Genomic DNA, 20855 nt, shown 5'->3' on the forward strand with positions numbered 1-20855 from the left:
ACCTCCTCAGAGCCTTGTTGGAATTGATCTAGGGTTTAAGAAAAAGTTTAACGCTTCGGTAAGCGGCGGAATTTTAAAAATTTTCTTTTAACTAGTAATACGTTTTTACTAACCTAGACAAAGAGCAAGCACATGTAAATAAAAATTAATATGAACATTAAAGATTACTAACCTTTTAGAAGCTTGAACGTTGAGAAGCTTGTGGAAAAGGTTGCAACATTCGTCACCCCTCGCAGCACGTCTCTCTTCCTTCCTCGTTAACTCGAGCAACCACGAAAGTTTCTATCACTAAATCACTCAAGATAAAAAGGAATTAGTGTGTGGGCACTTTTAAACACTACGACTTAAGAACGAGTCATGAAGTCGAAGAGCTAAACACTAGGTCAAATGAGGACCTAGGTGCCAAAATAGAAAACCGAAATTGAATAGAGATAGAGAGAGGAGAGGCGTGGCCAAGGTTCTAGAGAGAGAGTCTCTCAAATCTCTAAAACTTGGACGAATGAAATGTTAAGAATGAGGCTCCTATTTATAGGAGAGGTCTTACCTTCAATAAGGTAGTTTTCTCTTCTATAGAATATCACATATTCATGAGCCAATTTCCCCTTTTCCTACTTGAGATACTCGGCCAAACAATGTCTTCTAGAAGCCTTGATTTGTTTCCTATTTTGTTCCTTTCTCTAGTTGGCCGAAATTCTCTATGCCATGCATAGGAAATTCGTTTCCTCTTTTTCTTTTGGCAAGTATCTTGATACATTTATGCACAAAATATTCTCTCTTTCCCTTGGGTAGTAGGCGCCCATATTCAATCTAGAAGGGGCTTCTAGAAGCTCCTTCATTTGTTCATGACAACATGGAAAAGGCCCATTAAGAATTTTCAATAAAATTCTTATGAAATGAAATTAATCCACAAGGCCCAATAAAACTAATATTGGCCGAGTGATGTATGTCATCAAATGACCATGTCAAAAAATTTATTGACATTCATTTCATCCTATGTCTCAAAAGACAAAAATACCCATTTGACAATTTTCGTAAAACTTGTCTCGTTTTTGTTTTGACTTAGCTTCTAGTTTAACTATTCCTACTCGATGTGATTCGTGACAGTGACCTCATGGACCCAAATGAACAAAGCTTGAGCTAAACACTTGGACTCAAAAGTTCACAAACCTTTTGCCAAGTTTAGCTTAATGTCAACTGACTCCACTAAAGAGTTGACACTGAAAATCTCTCGGTTCAAATGAATTTATTTTCTACTCAAGAATTCAACCAAATTATGATGAGCGGATCCACTGAATATTATCTATGTTTACCCTTCATGAATATCATCAGCTAGTCAGGATTTATGAAATTACCATTTTACCCTTCTAGCTGTTATTTCCTCAACTCCTTTGTCGCTTGTGAATAAGTTAGGAACAATGTATTGACGAGGAGCTAACAAGTCACATTGTTTCATCCAAAAGAGTCAAGACTCAATTTGGACACTGGCTAGTTCATTGATTCACATTCCAAGGAACAAAGCATGAGCTGATATACATTGCATTTCAGCAATCTTGTCCATGAATTCCATATCTATGAGAACTTCACAAAGTTACTCATGACATTCTCACAATTTAGTACTTCACCAATAGGCCCTGTTCGGAATCAATAGGGCGGCATTGACAACAAACTCCCACTTGACTCAAAGAAGATGTGTGTAGTCCTTCATGCCTAATCCATCTCGATGTTGGTCGAAGACCTTGTTCGCTAGGGCCTTGGTGAATGGATCTGCTAGGTTGTCCACCGTTGAGATCTTCTTCACTTCCACGTCTCCGCGCTGCACGATCTCTCAAATCAAATGGTATTTCCTTTCAATATGCTTAGAGCGCTTATGGCTTCGAGGTTCCTTTAAGGTAGGGACAACCAAACTATTATCACAATAAAGGGTCATGGGTTCGTCGACGTTTGGAACAACTTCCAAATACTTAAGGAATTTTCTAAGCCATACAGCCTCTTTGGATGCTTCACAAGCAGCCACATATTCTGCTTCCATTGTGAAGTCAGCAATGCAAGATTGCTTAATACTCCTCCACACAACAGCTCCACCATTAAGGATGAAAACAGATCCCGAAGTGGATTTCCTGGAATCCTTATCCGCTTGAAAATCGGAGTCGGTAAATACCGTCATAGTCAGGTCAGTACCTGAGTACGTAAGCATCAAGTTCCTAGTTCTTCGAAGATACTTAACAACATGCTTAACAGCAATCCAGTGCTCGGGTCCAAGGTTGGATTGGAAACGGCTTACTACGCCAACGGTGAAATATATATCAGGTTTAGTGCAAAGCATAGCATACATGAGGCTTCCTACGGCAGAGGCGCAAGGAATTTTCCTCATGTCTTCAATCTCTTGTGCAGTCTTGGGAGACTGGTCCTTAGAGAGTGAAACTCCATGCCTAAAGGGTGTTTGGCCCTTCTTGGAGTCTTGCATCGAGAAGCGATCCATCACCTTATCAATATAAGATGCTTGAGAGAGCGACATGGTCCGGTTTTTCCTATCTCGAAAGATTTGGATCTCCAAAATGTACGCGGCTTCTCCCAGATCCTTCATATCGAATTGCTTTGCTAACCAGACCATAACCTCAGATAATTTACCCACATTGTTACCTATGAGTAATATATCGTCGACATATAATACCAGAAACACAACTTTGCCTTCGTGTATTATATTGTAAACACAAGGCTCATCTATTGACTGTTCAAAACCAAAGCTTTTCACAGTTTCATCGAATCTAATATTCCATGACCTAGATGCTTGCTTGAGTCCATAAATGGACTTAAGTAACTCACAAACCTTGGTCTCTTGACCCTTTTCAACGAAACCATCTGGTTGAGCCATGTAAATGCGCTCGTCAAGATTGCCATTCAGGAAGGCTGTCTTGACATCCATTTGCCAGATCTCATAGTCGAGAGCTGCAGCTATGGATAGGAGTATGCGGATGGATTTAAGCATCGCGACTGGCGAGAAGGTTTCTTCATAGTCAATCCCTTCTTGTTGGGTATAACCCTTCGCCACAAGTTGTGCTTTGAACGTCTCGACGTTCCCATTCGGACACCTTTTCTTCTTGTATATCCACTTACACCCTACGGGTTTAATCCCTTCAGGAAGGTCTACAAGTTTCTAGACTTTGTTGACATACATCGAGTGCATTTCAACTTTCATGGCGTCAAGCCAAAGGTTTGATTCAGAACAAGCCATCGCTTGGCTATAGGAAACAGGATCATCCATGTCAGAGACGGCTACGAGAGAGTCTCCATAAGACATGTACCTGTCAGGCTTTTGAGTAGCCCTCCCACTACGTCTAAGTACTACTTGACGAGATTCTGATGAGTTAGGTTGTGTTTCAGTTGGGGTAAGAACAGTTCTTACAGATGAGGTAGAAGCTTCCTCACCCAACTTTTCTCCAAGCACAATTTTGCTTCTAGATTTTGCATCCTTCATAAAGTCCTCCTCAAGGAAACGAGCGTTCGTGCTAACGAAAGTCTTATCATCCTCGGAACTATGTGAAACCTTTTGTTTCCTTCGGATATCCAACGAAAAGACACAATTCTGACCCACTAGCCAACTTGCTAGTCTTTTACCTCAGCACGTGTACAGGGCAACCCCAAATTTTGATGCGGCCAAGATTTACTTTACGGCCAGTCCATCGTTCATAAAGAGTACCAGGAACCGTTTTGGACGGAAGGTTCAGAATGTATGCGACTGCTTCGAGGGCATATCCCCAAAAGGAAAGAGGGAGTTATGAGTCACTCATCATTGATCTAACCATCTCCATAAGAGTTTGGTTTCTTCTCTCTGACACTCCGTTTCGTTGAGGTGTGCCAGGTGCAGTAAGCTGAGAAGCGATACCTTCTTCTTTAAGAAAGTCATCGAACTCTCCAGACATATACTCACCACCTCGATCAGATCGAAGGGTTTTGATCACTTTGCCAGTTTGCTTTTCCACTAAAGGCCTAAAGACCTTAAATACGTTAAAGGTCTTAGATTTTTGTTTGAGCAAATAGACAAAACCGTATCGTGAGTAATCATCGGTGAAGGTAACGAAGTATTCATATCCTCCACGTGCCTTTTGGCTGAGCGGACCACATACATCATAATGTACTAGTTCTAGCAACTCAGTGGCTCTTCGACCCTTATCGGAGAAAGGTCGGTTAGTCATTTTTCCTTTTATGCAAGATTCACAGGTAGGTAGTGAACCATTCTTAATGAACTTTAAACAATAATCTTGCTCAAGAAGACGAGCAACGGATATTAAGTTCTTCCCAAAGGTAGGAACAAAATAAACATTATTCAAGTTTAAAGTGCGGTCTTCAAAAGACAGCGTCACGGATCCCACAGCCTTCGCAGACACCAGGCTCTCATCACCCCATTTGAAACAGAACTCGCCTTCCTCTAAGCTTTTGGTTTTCTTGAAACATTCAAGGAACAACAAATATGGTTAGTAGCAGCGGAGTCAAGAATCCACGTTGATACATTATCAGCTACTAAGCATGCTTCGGTAACTAGTACAATACTATGTTCCTTTGCTTTGAGATAGGCAGGACAATTCTTTTTATCGGCCTTGTGAGGTCTCTTCTTAGTTCCAGAGGCGGAGGCTTTTTTCTCAGTAGCATGTGCCTCTCCTTGATTCCTCTTTCTCTTAGTGAGACCTTCAGCAGTATGAAGCTCCTTCATAAGCTCGGTAACAACGTACTCTAGCTTGTTCATGGAATAGTTCCCCTTGAAGGTATCAAAAGATTCGGGGAGAGTTTCCAAGATCATATCTATTTTGATTTCCTCGTTAATCTTAGATCCTAGGATTTCCATCTCATTCAGGTAACTAACGATCAGCATCGTATGGTCCCTGACAGGAGTCCTAGCCTTCATGCGATAGTTCATAAACTGTCGGACTGGTTGTTGCCTTGTTTGACGCCTTTGCCCTCCAAACATCTCAAGGAGATTGTAGAGCATGTCAGCAGTAGTCTCGATGTCACGATGTTTTTTTTGAAATTGTTCATTGATGCTAAGATATAGCCTCTCGCAATCCCATCGGATCGAAGCCAGGCCGCTAAGGCGTCTTTGCCCTCTTGAGTCGTATCATCATTCGTTAGAGGAGGACACGGGGTGGTGAGTACCCATTTGTGCTTGTTAACGGTAAGTATTATGTCGAGGTTATGTTTCCAATCTACGTAGTTCTTGGTTTCAAGTTTGTTCGAGGAAAGGATGATCGAGAGAGTGTTGAGAGACATGTTGCTTAATTAAGTTGAAACAAGTTTATGATTTAGTCTTTGGTTTAGGATTTAAGTTTGTTTAAGACTTGATAAAATCAAAATGTGTTATAAACCAAACGATAATTTACTCCCTCAAGAGAAGGTCGCAAAAAATCTCAATTTATAAGTAAATGACACATCATTAATGCTTAGCCAAGATGTCAATACACTTATTTTGACTAGCCACCTTTTAAATTAGTTTGATCACTCACATCCTTTCGCAGAGCCTCAAGGGAGGATTACTAGGGATTGAGCCTAAGTGTGTAACCAACCACTTAGTCCAAAAGGTCAACTTTGAAAAACAATCGCCCAAGGGGAGGCCTTGTCATCATCATCTCACTCTTGGACGTAGCTCATTGAGCAATGATCGAAGCAAAAACGCCTTAGAGTACTCCCATTTAAGAGAGGGTCGCAAGAGCGGCTCTTAGTCTCACGTTAATTGCTTCTTTCATTAGTGTTGGGGATCGTGGGTTACAAACAACAAGTATAACCCTCCCACTTAGTTTTTGGAGTTGGTACATCGACTCTTACAAGTTCGGAAACGGTTTTCCTAGTTATAGAGCGATAGAGCGGACAACTAGAAAAGAATCCTAGATCTTCATGTTCAAAGCAGTGTTAGTGCATAAAGGCACAAGGGACATACTCGGATCTTTTCTTATTTTCTATTTCGGGAAAGTGGATGAGGGAAGTGTGAACTTCAACTCACTCGAACACTTGAAAGTTTGAGATTACACATTATTTTATTTTTCGGCTTGTCTACAAGGAGACCTCCCACTTAAATTTTCAAGAGCATATAGATTTTGAACATATGTGATATAGATATAGTTTTGAAAACATTTTGAAAACTTATTTGATTTGGATAACAAAATATTTTTCAAGTTTGAAAGCGAAAACGGTTTTTCAAAATTCAAACTAGTTTTGTAAAATTTCAATTTCAATTAAACTTTCAAAAATCAAAACATTTAATCTTTCACATCATGTTTATAATCTTATGAAAAACATTTTTGCTCAAGAAAATTTTCTCATTAGAGTTCTATAACTCATGGTAGTGGGGCTGAAAATCCGGATTTCTAAAAAACTAGACTTTCGGAACAGCCGCGCACTTCGGAGTAAAATCTCCATAACTGGCGGCTCCGATGTCCTTTTGACCCAAAACCAGTGGCATTGGAAAAAGGACAGACAGACCTTTAATTTGATTGAAGAATCATTAAATTTAGATTTCTGAGCAGAGAGTTATGCCACTTTTACTGCGGGTTTTACTCCAGCTAGAAGAAAAAGAAATAATTAAAGTTCGGTCTTTTTAGGTGCGAAAAAGAATCGAGTGTAACGGAACGTTTTAGGAAGTTGTTAAAGCTTTTATTTGTGTTTTATTAGCAAGGTAATAAAATGGTATAAAAGAAATAACAAAAAACATAAAACGATTCAAGTAAATAAAAGAAACTAGCAAGACAATACAACTAGTCACAAAATTTACTCGAAATTTTCTCAAACTTAAAAACACGTTTTTTAATATAAAAAATTAAAAACTTTAAGAACTTATTCTAATGTGTTTTAATAACATCCCAAACTCATAGAAAATCAACATGATTTTATTTAAAGCCAAGAGCAATAAATTAAAAAAAATCTAAGATAACAATTCTAACTTGTCACAAAATTAGTAAACTTTCGAAAACGATTTTCAAGCTCATAATTTTAAATACATGTCCATGCATATCTTTGACCATAGCTCTGATACCATTTGTTGGAATAGATCTAGGGTTTAAGAAAAAGTTTAACGCTTCGGTAAGCGGCGGAATTTTAAAAATTTTCTTTTAACTAGTAAAACATTTTTACTAACCTAGACAAAGAGCAAGTACATGTAAATAAAAACTAATATGAGCATTAAAGATTACTAACCTTTTAGAAGCTTGAACGTTGAGAAGCTTGTGGAAAAGGTTGCAACGTTCGTCTCCCCTCGCAGCACGTCTCTCTTCCTTCCTCGTTAACTCGAGCAACCACGAAAGTTTCTATCACTAAATCACTCAAGATAAAAAGGAATTAGTGTGTGGGCACTTTTAAACACTACGACTTAAGAACGAGTCTTGAAGTCGAAGAGCTAAACACTAGGTCAAATGAGGACCTAGGTGCCAAAACAAAAAACCGAAATTGAATAGAGATAGAGAGAGGAGAGGGGTGGCCAAGGTTCTAGAGAGAGAGTCTTTCAAATCTCTAAAACTTGGACGAATGAAATGTGAAGAATGAGGCTCCTATTTATAGGAGAGTTCTTACCTTCAATAAGGTAGTTTCCTCTTCTATAGAATATCATATATTCATGAGCCAATTTCCCCTTTTCCCACTTGAGATACTCGGCCAAACAATGTCTTCTAGAAGCCTTGATTTGTTTTCTTTTTTGTTCCTTTCTCTAGTTGGCCGAAATTCTCTATGCCATGCATAGGAAATTTGTTTCCTCTTTTTCTTTTGGCAAGTATCTTGATACATTTATGCACAAAATATTCTCTCTTTCCCTTGGGTAGTAGGCGCCCATATTCAATCTAGAAGGGGCTTCTAGAAGCTCATTCATTTGTTCATGACAACATGAAAAAGGCCCATTAAGAATTTTCAATAAAATTCTTATGAAATGAAATTAATCCACAAGGCCCAATAAAACGAATATTGGCCGAGTGATGTATGTCATCAAATGACCATGTCAAAAAATTTATTGACATTCATTTCATCGTATGTCTCAAAAGACAAAAATACCCTTTTGACAATTTTCGTAAAACTTGTCTCGTTTTTGTTTTGACTTAGCTTCTAGTTTAACTATTCCTACTCGATGTGATTCGTGACAGTGACCTCATGGACCCAAATGAACAAAGCTTGAGCTAAACACTTGGACTCAAAAGTTCACAAACCTTTTTCAAGTTTAGCTTAATATCAACTGACTCCACTAAAGAATTGACACTGAAAATCTCTCGGTTCAAATGAATTTATTTTCTACTCAAGTATTCAACCAAATTATGATGAGCGGATCCACTGAATATTATCTATGTTTACCCTTCATGAATATCATTAGCTAAGTCGGGATTTACGAAATTATCATTTTACCCTTCTAGCTGTTATTTCCTCAACTCTTTTGTCGCTTGTGAATAAGTTAGAAACAATGTATTGACGAGGAGCTAACAAGTCACATTGTTTCATCCAAAAGAGTCAAGACTTAATTTGGACAATGGCCAATTCATTTATTCACATTCCAAGGAACAAAGCATGTGGTGATATACATTGCATTTTAGCAATCTTGTACATGAATTCCATATCTATGAGAACTTCACAAAGTTACTCATGACATTCTCACAACTTAGTACTTCACCAATAGGCCCTGTTCGGAATCACATAGTGAGTCCAAACTCTGACTTTCTCAAATGAGAATACGTAAGCGGTGAAATTGCATGTCTCATTTCAGGATTAAGGTAAGCACGATGCAATTCATACATAGTGACTTCGAGACATAAGAGGTTAAATGGTTTGTTCTTTTTTTTCTCTAGAAGTGCACTGGTCAATTCAGTACCTTCGGAAGATACCTAGAAGAACTATAGAGTCTCCAACTCTCAATGCCCCTTAACCAGACATCATAGATTCTCCTAACAATCGTACTGATGTCAATAGTCCTTTGACCCTTAGATTGCGAATATATCGTTTTAAGCAAACTACGAAAAGTTTGTTCATGCAAATCTACATTTGTCTCTTCGTGAGACTTTATTACATCAAATGTACAAAATAAAGACTACAACTCTTCTTGTGGGCACCATTGACCACAAGCCTGGGGTGAAGGACGGGAACCACCCGGTTAGCGCCATCAGCTCAGGAGAGCGGAACCGTTCGCCCGCCTTGCGAGCCTCAGACATTCCCAATATCTCCTTCACAAATGGGAGCTCCGTCGCCCCCTCATCTGCTGGAAAATCCGCCATACGACCAAAGCGAAGGGGTGCCTCACAAAAAGCGCCCGTCAAGACCCACACCTACGACCTGCGACTAGGTGGGTCATTGTCATCGATCTACCTCATGCTGCCTAGGCCGCGGAAGTCGTCCATGATCATGGCACGTTGAGTCTGGCAATGCCACTCCATAAAACTTATCGCCAGAATGTGGTAGAATGCCGGACTCATCTGACAGGCATGGACTCCTAGTCGAGCCAGATCCGCTGAACGATACGCGGAAAAGGGAGGCGTAACCCATAAGCAAGACTCTCTATCGTGACGGTAGCAAAACCGTTCCTCGGGCGGGATGGCCAGTCCTCGGGGGCAGGTCGTAGTAACCCCACCAAAGGCGGGATGCTATACGTCTCCCGAAGCATGCAAACAACTCGGGTGGTGAGCGTGCTTGCAGCGTCGACCCCCTTGCAGTCTAAGCCCTCGGGGGCAACAGAATCGCCCACTCTGTACCAAAGAGTCCTCTCCAAGGACTTCCCGAAAGCATAATCCGAGGACTCTACTGACATAAAGACCGCCCTGGCCGTGTCCAACACTTTCCCGCTATGCTCCGCTCTCCCCACCGCAGGGGAAGCCTCCAAGTCCTCTCTAGGACCCTCCGAATCCGACCCAAGGGGGTCATCGGAGTGAATTTCATCCAAGAACGATTCATACGGGACTACAGGAGGCCTCTAAGTCAGATGCCTGGGGAAGCTCTACAGACTTGGCTACCTCCTCTCGCCGCTTGGGCAAGGGGGTGTCAAAGGACGCCTCGCGCGAGACCAAGTTTATCACCAAGCGTGACGAGCGCGTGTCGCGAGGCCTCTTTTCCTTCCCTTCGGGGCCGAACCTAGTTGATGGGCTACTCCCAGGCTCCGCCAACTTGGCCAGCGCCGCGGCGTTAGTCTCCAATTTAGCGAGACATCGATCGGCCACGCGAGAGTCTTCCTCGACATAAATCAGAATCCCGTCGAGTTCCTCAAAAGGACCTTTTGCCACCCTCCTAGAATCTTGAGAAGGGCAGGAAAGGTCTACCTCGGGACCGTCGATTTGGAAAAAGAATTCACTCCACATCAAAGGATGGAAAAAATAGGCAAGTACCACGAATTTCAACTCAAAAGAAGAATTTTTTAATTCTTAAGGCTGCCAGGTGTGAAGAAAGGGGGGAGGGACCTCTCCTATTTATAGGAGAGGAAGGAGTAGGAGCTCCATTCCCCCATGCGCGCACAAGGCCCGGCCCGTGCGCCTGGCCTCGCACACGCGCAGGCCAGCTGACTGGCATGCCGCGCGCGGGTCCTGTGGTCCTGCCGATCGGCTGGGACCCGGCCTAGTCCCGACGGCCCGACCACCATGGGTCCGACCCATGCTAAAAAAAAGGGACCTCAAACGCCCTAGGAAATTAGATTTCACGACTCGCAACTCACGAGCCATGAACTTGGGGGGCTAATGTTATCGATCGTTTTCGGGAAACCGGAAAAACAAAAACACACGGCACCGGTCGGGCTTCGTCTGTCGGATCCCCTGCCGCGCCCCGGCCCATGCGCGTGCCGACTCACGCGCGCAACATTGTCGGGCCATCGGCCCATGCGCGTCTTGCGCCCTCGGCCCACCGCCCCGCGTACGCCCCTGCGCCCTCGCCCGCGCGCGTCCTACTCCCCCGGTCGTGCGCGCCCTGCTTCCTCACCCGCGCACGCCCGGTCGCGAGCGCCCTGCTCCCCCGGCCGCTTACTCGCTCACGCCCTGTGTGCTCCAGCGCCAGCCAGACCTCCCTCCACGAATGCTGGCGCATCCCTGCCGGATTGATGGCCCAATCGCATTCTCGGCAGGGCCCCACGCCTGTGCGACAACATAGGTATGGCGCGGACGAAGGAGCTAGTTGACGAGGTGTATCGGTGGGAGCTGCGCCCCATCTCGTGATCAACTTAGTTGACTAGGGGGACGCGCGATGCGCCAAAGTCTAGCGCGTTGTACCGTGAGTCCGGCTTGGATGCTGAGGGCGTGCCGGAAGAAAGTGTTGATGCTACTGTACCGGCTTTTCCGGAGTTGGTTCTCGATGAGATCGACTGTGTGGATGTCTTCGTTTGGTGGTGATGTGTCACATGGAGTGACATTCCCAAACCGAGCGGGTAATGGCCGTTGGAGACTTCCGCAATCTTGTCGCGGTCTTCCTAGCATCGGGGCAGCCCGGCTTTAACATGGCCCGTGATCGCCATAACACCACTCCAAGACGCCCATCGAGAAGGCATGGGTGTAGGTCTCGATTTAGGCTTTTGGAGCAACACCACTCCGATTCGGTCCTCTGGCTAACTTTTTTGCCGGTGCGGAGACAGATAATCTCGAGTTTGTGAAGGAGATCCGAAGCATGTCGGAGGCTCAGAAAGCTGGCGAGCGATTCCGTTCATCCGAGTTAATGGCGTCGACTTGGTGGTTCCCGTATTTCTTTCCTGGTCGCGAGGACGTTCAGCAAGCGGAAGAAGTCCCTCACACTGCGTTGTCTCCCTTGAGCACCGGTCTTCCAAGTACTTTCGCCTTCGTTCTTGTAGCTTCAGTTTCTTTTTGTCAGAGCCCTGACCTTTGTTGTTTTTGTAGCTTCCCCGCTAGGGCGAGGGCTCGCGCGTGTTTAGCAAGATCTTCTCGAGACTCGAAGTCATTGGCAGCGACTCGTTCTCGGATCGCAGTGCGGAATAGCAAGGAGAAGTCTGATGCTGGTTGCTCAGCGGAGAGCGGTCCCCGCGCTTCTTTGAAGTGACCCTCTTCCTTGGCACTATCGGATGTGCCTTCAGACTCGAAGCACGCAAACTCAATGATCGTAGCAAGTGGTGATGTCGAGTTCTTCTATAATGGCGTTTCTGACGCCCAGAGGGTGAGTTTACCTCTACTTGTCTTGTCACTCTTTCTTGCGAAAACCTCACTTTTGCTGACTTGCTCCTCGAATCGCTTCAGGCGCTCTCACGTGCGGCTCGAGGCGAGAAGATTCTACACGATTTTATTCGATGCATGGGACTCATCCACGAGGAGCTTGCTCAAGCGAATTATCAGCTAGCTCGGGCCGAGCGAGGTTCTCACTCAAGGGTGGAATTCGCGAGTCTTCGCGAGTAGCTTAAAGAGACTCGCGTTGAATTGGAGTTTCCTAAGGCAAGTGCGATCGTGCCCAGTCCGCAGTAGCAAAACTGGCTGGAGAGTTGACTATGGAGCGTCAAGATCTAGAGGTGGCGACTCGATCGACACAAGTTTTCCGGAGTGAGGTGCGTGACCTTCGACGCCAGTTGGACACGTGGACGGATGAGGTGGTCATCCTACATGGCCATCTTTCGTCAAGCGAGGCTGCCTGCGTTCAAGTGAAGCGCGAACGCGACTCTTTGGCGGAGGAAGTAGCTCGGCTTATTGCAGAGAAGGCAGCAGCAGAGCAGCTTGTATCTGACTTGCAGGATGACTTTGATTTCGGGGTCGACGAGGCAAGGCGTGTTACTGTGGTAGAGTGTCAGGAAGCTACTTCTGCCGAGAACATCATTCGAGGGATCACTTTCGACTTCTTTGACTCTCTATTCCCGCCGCTTGTTGGGATCGAGCCTCCTAATGATGAACACGTTGTGTTCGAGTAGTTTTTCGCGCAAGTGTTTAGCCATTCCTTTCGTTAGGAGTTTTCTTTCAGTGCATTTGTCTTAGCGCTTGCTTTTTAGGATTTTCCCATTTTCAGTGCACTTGTCTTAGCGTTTATTCTTTGTAGGAATTTTGGGGCAGTTGCCTTCTTTTATGGAATATAATTTTGATCTTTTGAACAAGTCTGCTCATTTTGATTGTGCGTTCTCATTCCGATTAGCTGTGGTGCGTCTCTGTAGATACGCGTCCTTGTCGATTGTTTCGATAAGTCTTCTACCTTGGTAGGATTTGGCTTTCCTTCCCATAGCATTTTGGCTTGTTTGCCTTTGCGGGGTTTGTTGTCAATGGTGCCCACAAGAAGAGTTGTAGTCTTTATATTGTACATTTGATGTAATCAAGTTTCATGAAGACTCTTGCTTGTAATTGCTTATTTATTAATAAAAAAGTTGAAACGTTCATTCATTCTTCCTTGTCTGTTTGAAGCTTTATGATAAAACATTAGTCTTTAGTCCGTAAACAAACTAAACAACTTACGAAGAGACAAATGTAGATTTGCATGAACAAATTCTTCGTAGTTTGCTTAAAACTGTTGTCGGTCGTTTTCGGAAAATCCGAGACACCGCGGAGGCACGTCGTTCAAAGGGCCGATGGTCAGGCCGGAGGTCCTCAAAAGCGGCAAGCCTTCAAATCTTCGCCCCAAACTCTTGACTCCTTGAGTCGAGCGGAGTCCCTTGAGTCGAGACTTGAGTCAGCTCCTCGAGTCGAGCCTCGCTCCTCGAGTTGAGCCTTGAATCAGTCTTCTCGAGTCGAGCCTCGCTCCTTGAGTTGAGCCTCGAGTTGGTCTCCTCGAGTCAAGCTTCGCTCCTCGAGTCGAGCCTCGAATCGGTCTCCTCGAGTCGAGCATCGATTCGAGTCTTATCCGTCAAACGAACATTTGTCGTAAACCCAAAATACCATGCCCACAATGGCTCAACGGGCCCGGAAGCGAGACGATCGTGAAAAGCCCGCATAAACGAAGCCCAGCGCGCGCCGTGCCGGCAAGGCCGCGCGCCACGCGTTGAGCAGCGCAGATCATGCGCCGCGGGTTGTGCGCCGCGCGCCGCGCCTTGTGCACCGCGGGTTGTGCGCCTCCTCTTGAAAAGGGGCGCGTTCCTAGTCCCACATGGACGCCAAAGGACCCCCTTAGGGTCCTCAAACACCTATATAAACCCCCTCTCATTGAGGGGAAGATCATTTCTTCATCTCCTATCGACACGCTCGATTTCTTACTCTTCTCTGCTTCTCATGATGCCATTTTTGGCCTGAAGCAGTTTCTCTACTCTCTCTCCCTCGTTCTCAGAGGTTCCGAAGCACTCACGGGAACTTCCCGGACGTCGCTCCCTCTGACCGAACGCTCTCCGGTGCTCAAGCACGCCCCCAGGGTTCTCGCCTAGAGTTCCCCTCGCGCGTCTAACACGCTAGACGCGTACGCGATCTCCGAGGTTCTGAGACGCTGCCAAGGACTCCTCGCGCCCCGTCTCCTTCGTTGAGCACGCTTCTCCACCGAGGTTCCACGCCTCATACTGCGTCACATACGCCTGAACTACGTTCTGACCTGATCCCACGCACGGGTACGTAGGCAGCCGACAACCAAGGCACGGTCACTCCTCCTCCTAACCCCCTACCTCTCCCGAGAGGCGGGTTGATCGGAGAAAACCTAGCTCGAGACTATCGAGTTCACACACTTGGCCCGGGTGCGATCACTTGGTCCGGCCTTGGATCGAACCGCCCGAGGTTTTCAATAGTTGTTCATTTTCATGCGACAACAAAAACGATATTTTCGCAATCTAAGGGTCAAAGGACTATTGACCCCCGTATGATTTTTAGAAGAATCTATGATGTCTGGTTATGAGGCATTGAGAGTTGGAGACTCTATAGTTCTTCTAGGTATCTTCCGAAGGTACTGAATTGACCAGTGCACTTCTAGAGACAAGATAATAACAAACCATTTAACCTCTTATGTCTCGAAGTCACTACGTATGAATTGCATCGTGCTTACCTTAATCCTGAAATGAGATATGTCATTTCACACCTTAGTATTCTCATTTGAGAAAGTCAGAGTTCGAACTCACTAAGTGATTCCGAACAAGGCCTATTGGTGAAGTACTAAGTTGTGAGAATGTCATGAGTAACTTTGTGAAGATCTCATAGATATGGAATTCATGTACAAGATTGCTGAAATGCAATATATATCACCTCATGCTTTGTTCCTTGGAGTTTGAATAAATGAACTGGCCAGTGTCCAAATTGAGTCTTGACTCTTTTGGATGAAACAATGTGACTTGTTAGCTCCTCGTCAATACATTGTTTCTAACTTATTCACAAGCGACAAAGGAGTTGAGGAAATAACAGCTATAAGGGTAAAATGATAATTTTGTAAATCCCGACTAGCTGATGATATTCATGAAGGGTAAACATTGATAATATTCTGTGGATCCACTCATTACAATTAGGTTGAATTCTTGAGTAGAAAATAAATTCATTTGAACCGAGAGATTTTCAGTGTCAACTCTTTAGTGGAGTCAATTGACATTAAGCTCAACTTGGAAAAGGTTTGTGAACTTTTGAGTCCAAGTATTTAGCTCAAGCTTTGTTCATTTGGATCCATGAGGTCACTGTCACGAAATCACATCGAGTAGAAATAGTTAAACTGAAAGCTAAGTCAAAACAAGAACGAAAATTGTCAAAAGGGTATTTTTGTCTTTTGAGACATAGGATGAAATGAATGGCAATAAATTTTTTGACAAGTTCATTTGATGACTTAATGTCACTCGGCCATATTAAAATAATTGGGCCTTGTGAATTAATTTCATTTCATAAGAATTTTATTGAAAATTCTTAATGGGCCTTTTTCATGTTGTCATGAACAAGTGGAAAAGCTTCTAGAAGGCCTATCTTGAATGAGATAGGCGCCCAACATACCCAAGTGAAAGAAAAAAATATTTTGTGCACAAATGTATGAAGATACTTGCCAAAAGAAAAAGAGGAAACAAATTTCCCCTAAGAGGAAATGAAGTAGACGCCCAAGAGAGAGACAAAAGGCAAGGCATGGAACAAAATAGGAAACAAATCGAAGGCTTAATGAAGCCTACCTTGGCCGAGTATGTCATAGAGGAAAAGAGGAAATTGGCTCATAAATATGTGATATTCTATAGAAGAGGAAACTACCTTATTGAAGGTAAGACCTCTCCTATAAATAGGAGCCTCATTCTTCTCATTTTTCTCATTCCACATAAGTTAGAGATTGAGAGCCTCTCTCTCTAGAACTTGTGGTTGCCGCCCCTTCCTCTCTCTCTCTCTAGTTTATTTTCGATTTTTGTTTTGGCACCTAGGTCCTCATTTGACCTAGTGTTTAGCTCTGCGACTTCAAGACTCGTTCTTAAGTCGTAGTGTTTAAAAGTGCCCACTCACTAATTCCTTTTCTCTCGAGTGATTTAGTGATAGAAACTTTCGTGGTTGCTCGAGTTGCCGAGAAAGGAAGAGAGACGTTCTGCGAGGGGAGACGAACATTGCAACCTTTTCTAAAAGCTTCTCAACGTTCAAGCTTCTAAAAAGGTTAGTAAACTTCTATGCTCATAATAGTTTTTATTTACATGTGCTTGCACTTCGTCTAGGTTAGTAAAAACTGTTTTACTTGTAAAAGAAATTTTTTAAAATTCCGCCGCTTAACGAAGCGTTAAAATTTTTCTTAAACCCTAGATCAATTCCAACAAATGGTATCAGAGCTATGGTCAAAGATATGCATGTACATGTATTTAAAAAATATGAGCTTGGAAATCGTTTTCGAAAGTTTACTAATTTTGTGACAAGTTAGAATTGTTATCTTAGATTTTTTTTTTAATTTATTGCTCATGCCTTTAAATTAAAAATCATGTTGATTTTCTATAAGTTTGGGATGATATTAAAACACATTAGAATCAGTTCTAAAAGTTTTTAATTTTTTATATTGAAAAACGTGTTTTAAAGGTTTGAGAAATTTCGAGTAAATTTTGTGACTAGTTTTCTTGTCTTACTAGTTTCTTTTATTTACTTGAATCGTTTTATGCATGTTGTTATTTCTTTTATATCATGTTATTACCTTGCTAATAAAACACAAATAAACGCTTTAACAACCTCCTAAAACGTTCCATTACACTCGATTCTTTTTCGCACCTAAAAAGGATCAAGCTTTAATTATTTCTTTTTCTTCGAGCTGGAGTAAAACCCGCAGTAAAAGTGGCATAACTCTCTGCTCAGAAATCTAAATTTAATAATTCTTGAATCAAATTAAAGCTCTGTCTGTCCTCTGTCCAATGCCACCGGTTTCAGGTCAAAAGGACATTGGAGCTGCCAATTATGAGTCCAGACAGAGCTTACACCGAGGTGCGCGGCTGTTCCAAAAGTCCAGTTTTTTAGAATTCCGGATTTTCAGCCATACTACCATGAGTTATAGAACTCTAATGAGAAAAATTTCTTGAGCAAAATTTTTTTTTATAAGATTATAAACATGATGTGTAAGATTAAAATGTTTTGATTTTTGAAAGTTTAATTGAAATTGAATTTTTACAAAACTAGTTTGAATTTTGAAAAACAGTTTTCGCTTTCAAACTTGAAAAATATTTTGTCATCCAAATCAAATAAATTTTCAAAATGTTTTCAAAACTATATCTATATCACATATGTTAAAAATCTATATGCTCTTGAAAATTTGAGTGGGAGGTCTCCTTGTAGACAAGCCGAAAAATAAAAAGATGTGTAATCTCAAACTTTCAAGTGTTCGAGTGAGTTGAAGTTCACACTTCCCTCATCCACTTTCCCGAAATAGAAAATAGGAAAAGATCGAGTATGTACCTTGTGCCTTTATGCACTAACACTGCTCTGAACATGATGATCTAAGATTCTCTTCTAGTTGTCCACTTTGTCGCTCTCTAACTAGGAAATCTGTTTCGGAACTTACAAGTGTCGATGAACCAACTCCAAAAACTAAGTGGGAGGGTTATACTTGTTGTTTGTAACCCACGATCCCCAACACTAATGAAAGAAGCAATTAACGTGGGACTAAGAGCCGCTCTTGCGACCCTCTCTTAAATAGGAGTACTCCAAGGCGTTTTTGCTTCGATCATTGCTCAATGAGCTACGTCCGAGAGTGAGACGATGATGACAAGGCCTCCCTTTGGGGGATTGTTTTTCAAAGTTGATCTTTTGTACTAAGTGGTTGGTTGCACACTTAGGCTCAATCCTTAGTAATCCTCCCTTGAGGCTCTGCGAAAGGATGTGAGTGATCAAACCAATTTAAAAGGTGGCTAGTCGTAATTGATGTATTGACATCTTGGCTAAGCATTAATGATGTGTCATTTACTTATAAATGGAGATTTTTTGCGGCCTTCTCTTGAGGGAGTAAATTATCGTTTGGTTTATAACACCTTTGGATTTTATGAAAGTCTTAAATAAAACTTAAATCCTAAACCTAAGACTAATCATAAACTTGTTTTAACTTATATAGGCAATATGTCTCTCAACCTTCTCTCGTTCATCCTTTCCTCGAACAAACTCAAAAACAAAAACTACGTAGATTCGAAACATAACCTCGACATAATCCTTACCAAGCACAAATGGGTACTCACCACCCCGTGTCCTCCTCTGACGAATAATGTGTTGGCGGCCTGGCTCTGCTCCGATGAGATTGTGAGGTGCTATATCTTAGCATCGATGAACAATGTGTTGCAACAACAACATCGTGACATCGAGACTGCCGCCGACATGCTCACCAATCTCCATCACTAGTACAATTGATAGCATCAGGTGCGACTTTTATCATAGTCGCACCTGAAAGTATCATCAGGTGCGACTTTAGATGCGACAAAGTCGCATCTGAAAGTCCGCACCTGATGATATTAGGTACGACTTGTCGCACCTGAAAGTCATCACTATCAGGTGCGACATTTTAGGTGCGACTAGTCGCACCAAACGTCACACCTAAATATCCTCCAAAATAAGATATTAAAGCGTGAATTATAGTATCAGATGTGACTAGTCGCATCTGATACCTTCGCGAGAAAAGTATCGGATGCGACTAGTCGCATCTGATAGTAATTCCCTGCCTAATATTTTGGCGGGTTACAGTACAATCAGATGCGACTAGTCGCATCTGATACTCTTTTCGCGAAGGTATCAGATGCGACTAGTCGCATCTGATTGTCTGTAGTTTTTTTTTAAATGCTGATTCTAATAGAATCAGCCTATTAAATATATAAAAATTATAATTTAAAAAATTATTTAAAAATTAATTTAAATTAAATAAATAATTTGAATAATATTAATTAGAATAATTATATAAATAATTTAATAGAAATTCTAATATTAAATTCATAAAATTTGATCATTTACGTTCAATAAATTAAAAAAATTACAATCTATTCTTTTTGTTTCCCTTTTTCATTCGAAGTCTGCCAATTCTGGAATGCACGGCCTCCTCTTCCGCGAGATCTTGCTCGTGCGCCTTGGCGGCCTGGTGCGCTGCCGCTCGAACGATGTCGCTGAAATTCTACCGAACCTGGCGTCTGATCAGCATTTGGCATTGAAGCGGATGGCGGCGTCTGAACATTCGGCATTGAAGCGGACGGCGGCGTCTGAACATTCGGCATTGAAGATGATGGCGGCGTCGTCCCAGGGTGCATCATCGCGGGGGATGTCTGCATGGGAGACGGATGCTGATGTGTGTAGGCAAAGAACTGTCGCTGAAACGCCTCCATCTGAGCTTGTTGTGCGGCCAACGCTGCTTGTAGCTCGCTAATCACTAGATCTGGAACGCGCGTCGATGAAGAACCTGAGGACGAGCTGTCGTCCTGAGCCTGAGTCAAGAGATACGAGGATCGAGGGATCGAGGGACCTATCCCGACATACCAATCTCGACGTTGCCCGAGAACAGTATCCATCGCCTACTGCTCCGCCTGGTCTATGTCAAACAATTGGCCTGACTCCGCTGCTTGTCGCTGTATATCCTCGACTTGAGTCATAATTCGCGCCTTCAAACATATGTTAAAAAAATTATTAAGATTATCGAAACTTGATTATAAAGTAATTAACACAAGTAACTTACAAATGCTTGTTGCGCCCAAGCTGTCGTCCAATTGCCTTGATCATCTTGATGTTTTTTCTCCCACGTGTTTAACGCCGAGGCCAAAGTCCCATCTTCCCTACTCTACAGTTCTTATGAAAATATGAGTAATGTATTTATTGCAAAAAAAATATTACAAAATTAGAATAAACTTACGTTCAAATGTCGATGAGCCAAAAAAGAAATCGACCCTTGTGTGGACTTCGTTTTCTTGTTCTTTGAATTGTCTCTGTTGCGAGTAGACTTTTTCTGCACATATTAAATTGCGTTATAATTCGATTTCATAGAAGATAACATAATTTTTTTGAATTATACATTACCTTCCAATCGTCAGTTGCGAACTCCTCTATCACCTTCTCCCAATCGCCTTTTTGATATCCTTTTGGGATTTCTTTATTGGCGACATTCATTTTCCCACAACATTTGCCTAAGAAAGTCCCTGATAATCTAGATTTTTGGTTGCGCCTCATTCGCTTTGCATCGCGAATGATAGTCTGGTCAATCTGATGACGATAGCAATCCGCCGGAAGCAGCTCTTCGGTCTCATCATCCTTGTACACGAAAGTGTACTCGGAATGAAGTGCACTCAGAATATTGCCCAATATCATCTCAAGCTTACACAAGATCTCGATGATAGACTCTTGCGCATTTTCAAGATCTTCTACTCTCAAGGTTCTCGAACTTATCAGCTTGAAAAAGTTGCAAAGCTCGGAGATCGTCTGATGTATTTCTTTTGGCACAAAAGGACGAATACCAACAGCCAACAACCTCTGCAAGATCACGTGGCAATCATGCGACTTCAAACCTGTGAGCTTTCCATCAATAGTCACATTTTTCTTCAAATTCCCAGCGACCCCATCTGGGAATTCGACAGATTGGAGGAACTCGGTAAA

This window comes from Urtica dioica, chromosome 9, assembly GCF_054948205.1.
Source record: "Urtica dioica subsp. dioica isolate 48M chromosome 9, U.dioica_male_clone48M_v1_H2, whole genome shotgun sequence".
Classification (NCBI taxonomy): domain Eukaryota; kingdom Viridiplantae; phylum Streptophyta; class Magnoliopsida; order Rosales; family Urticaceae; genus Urtica; species Urtica dioica.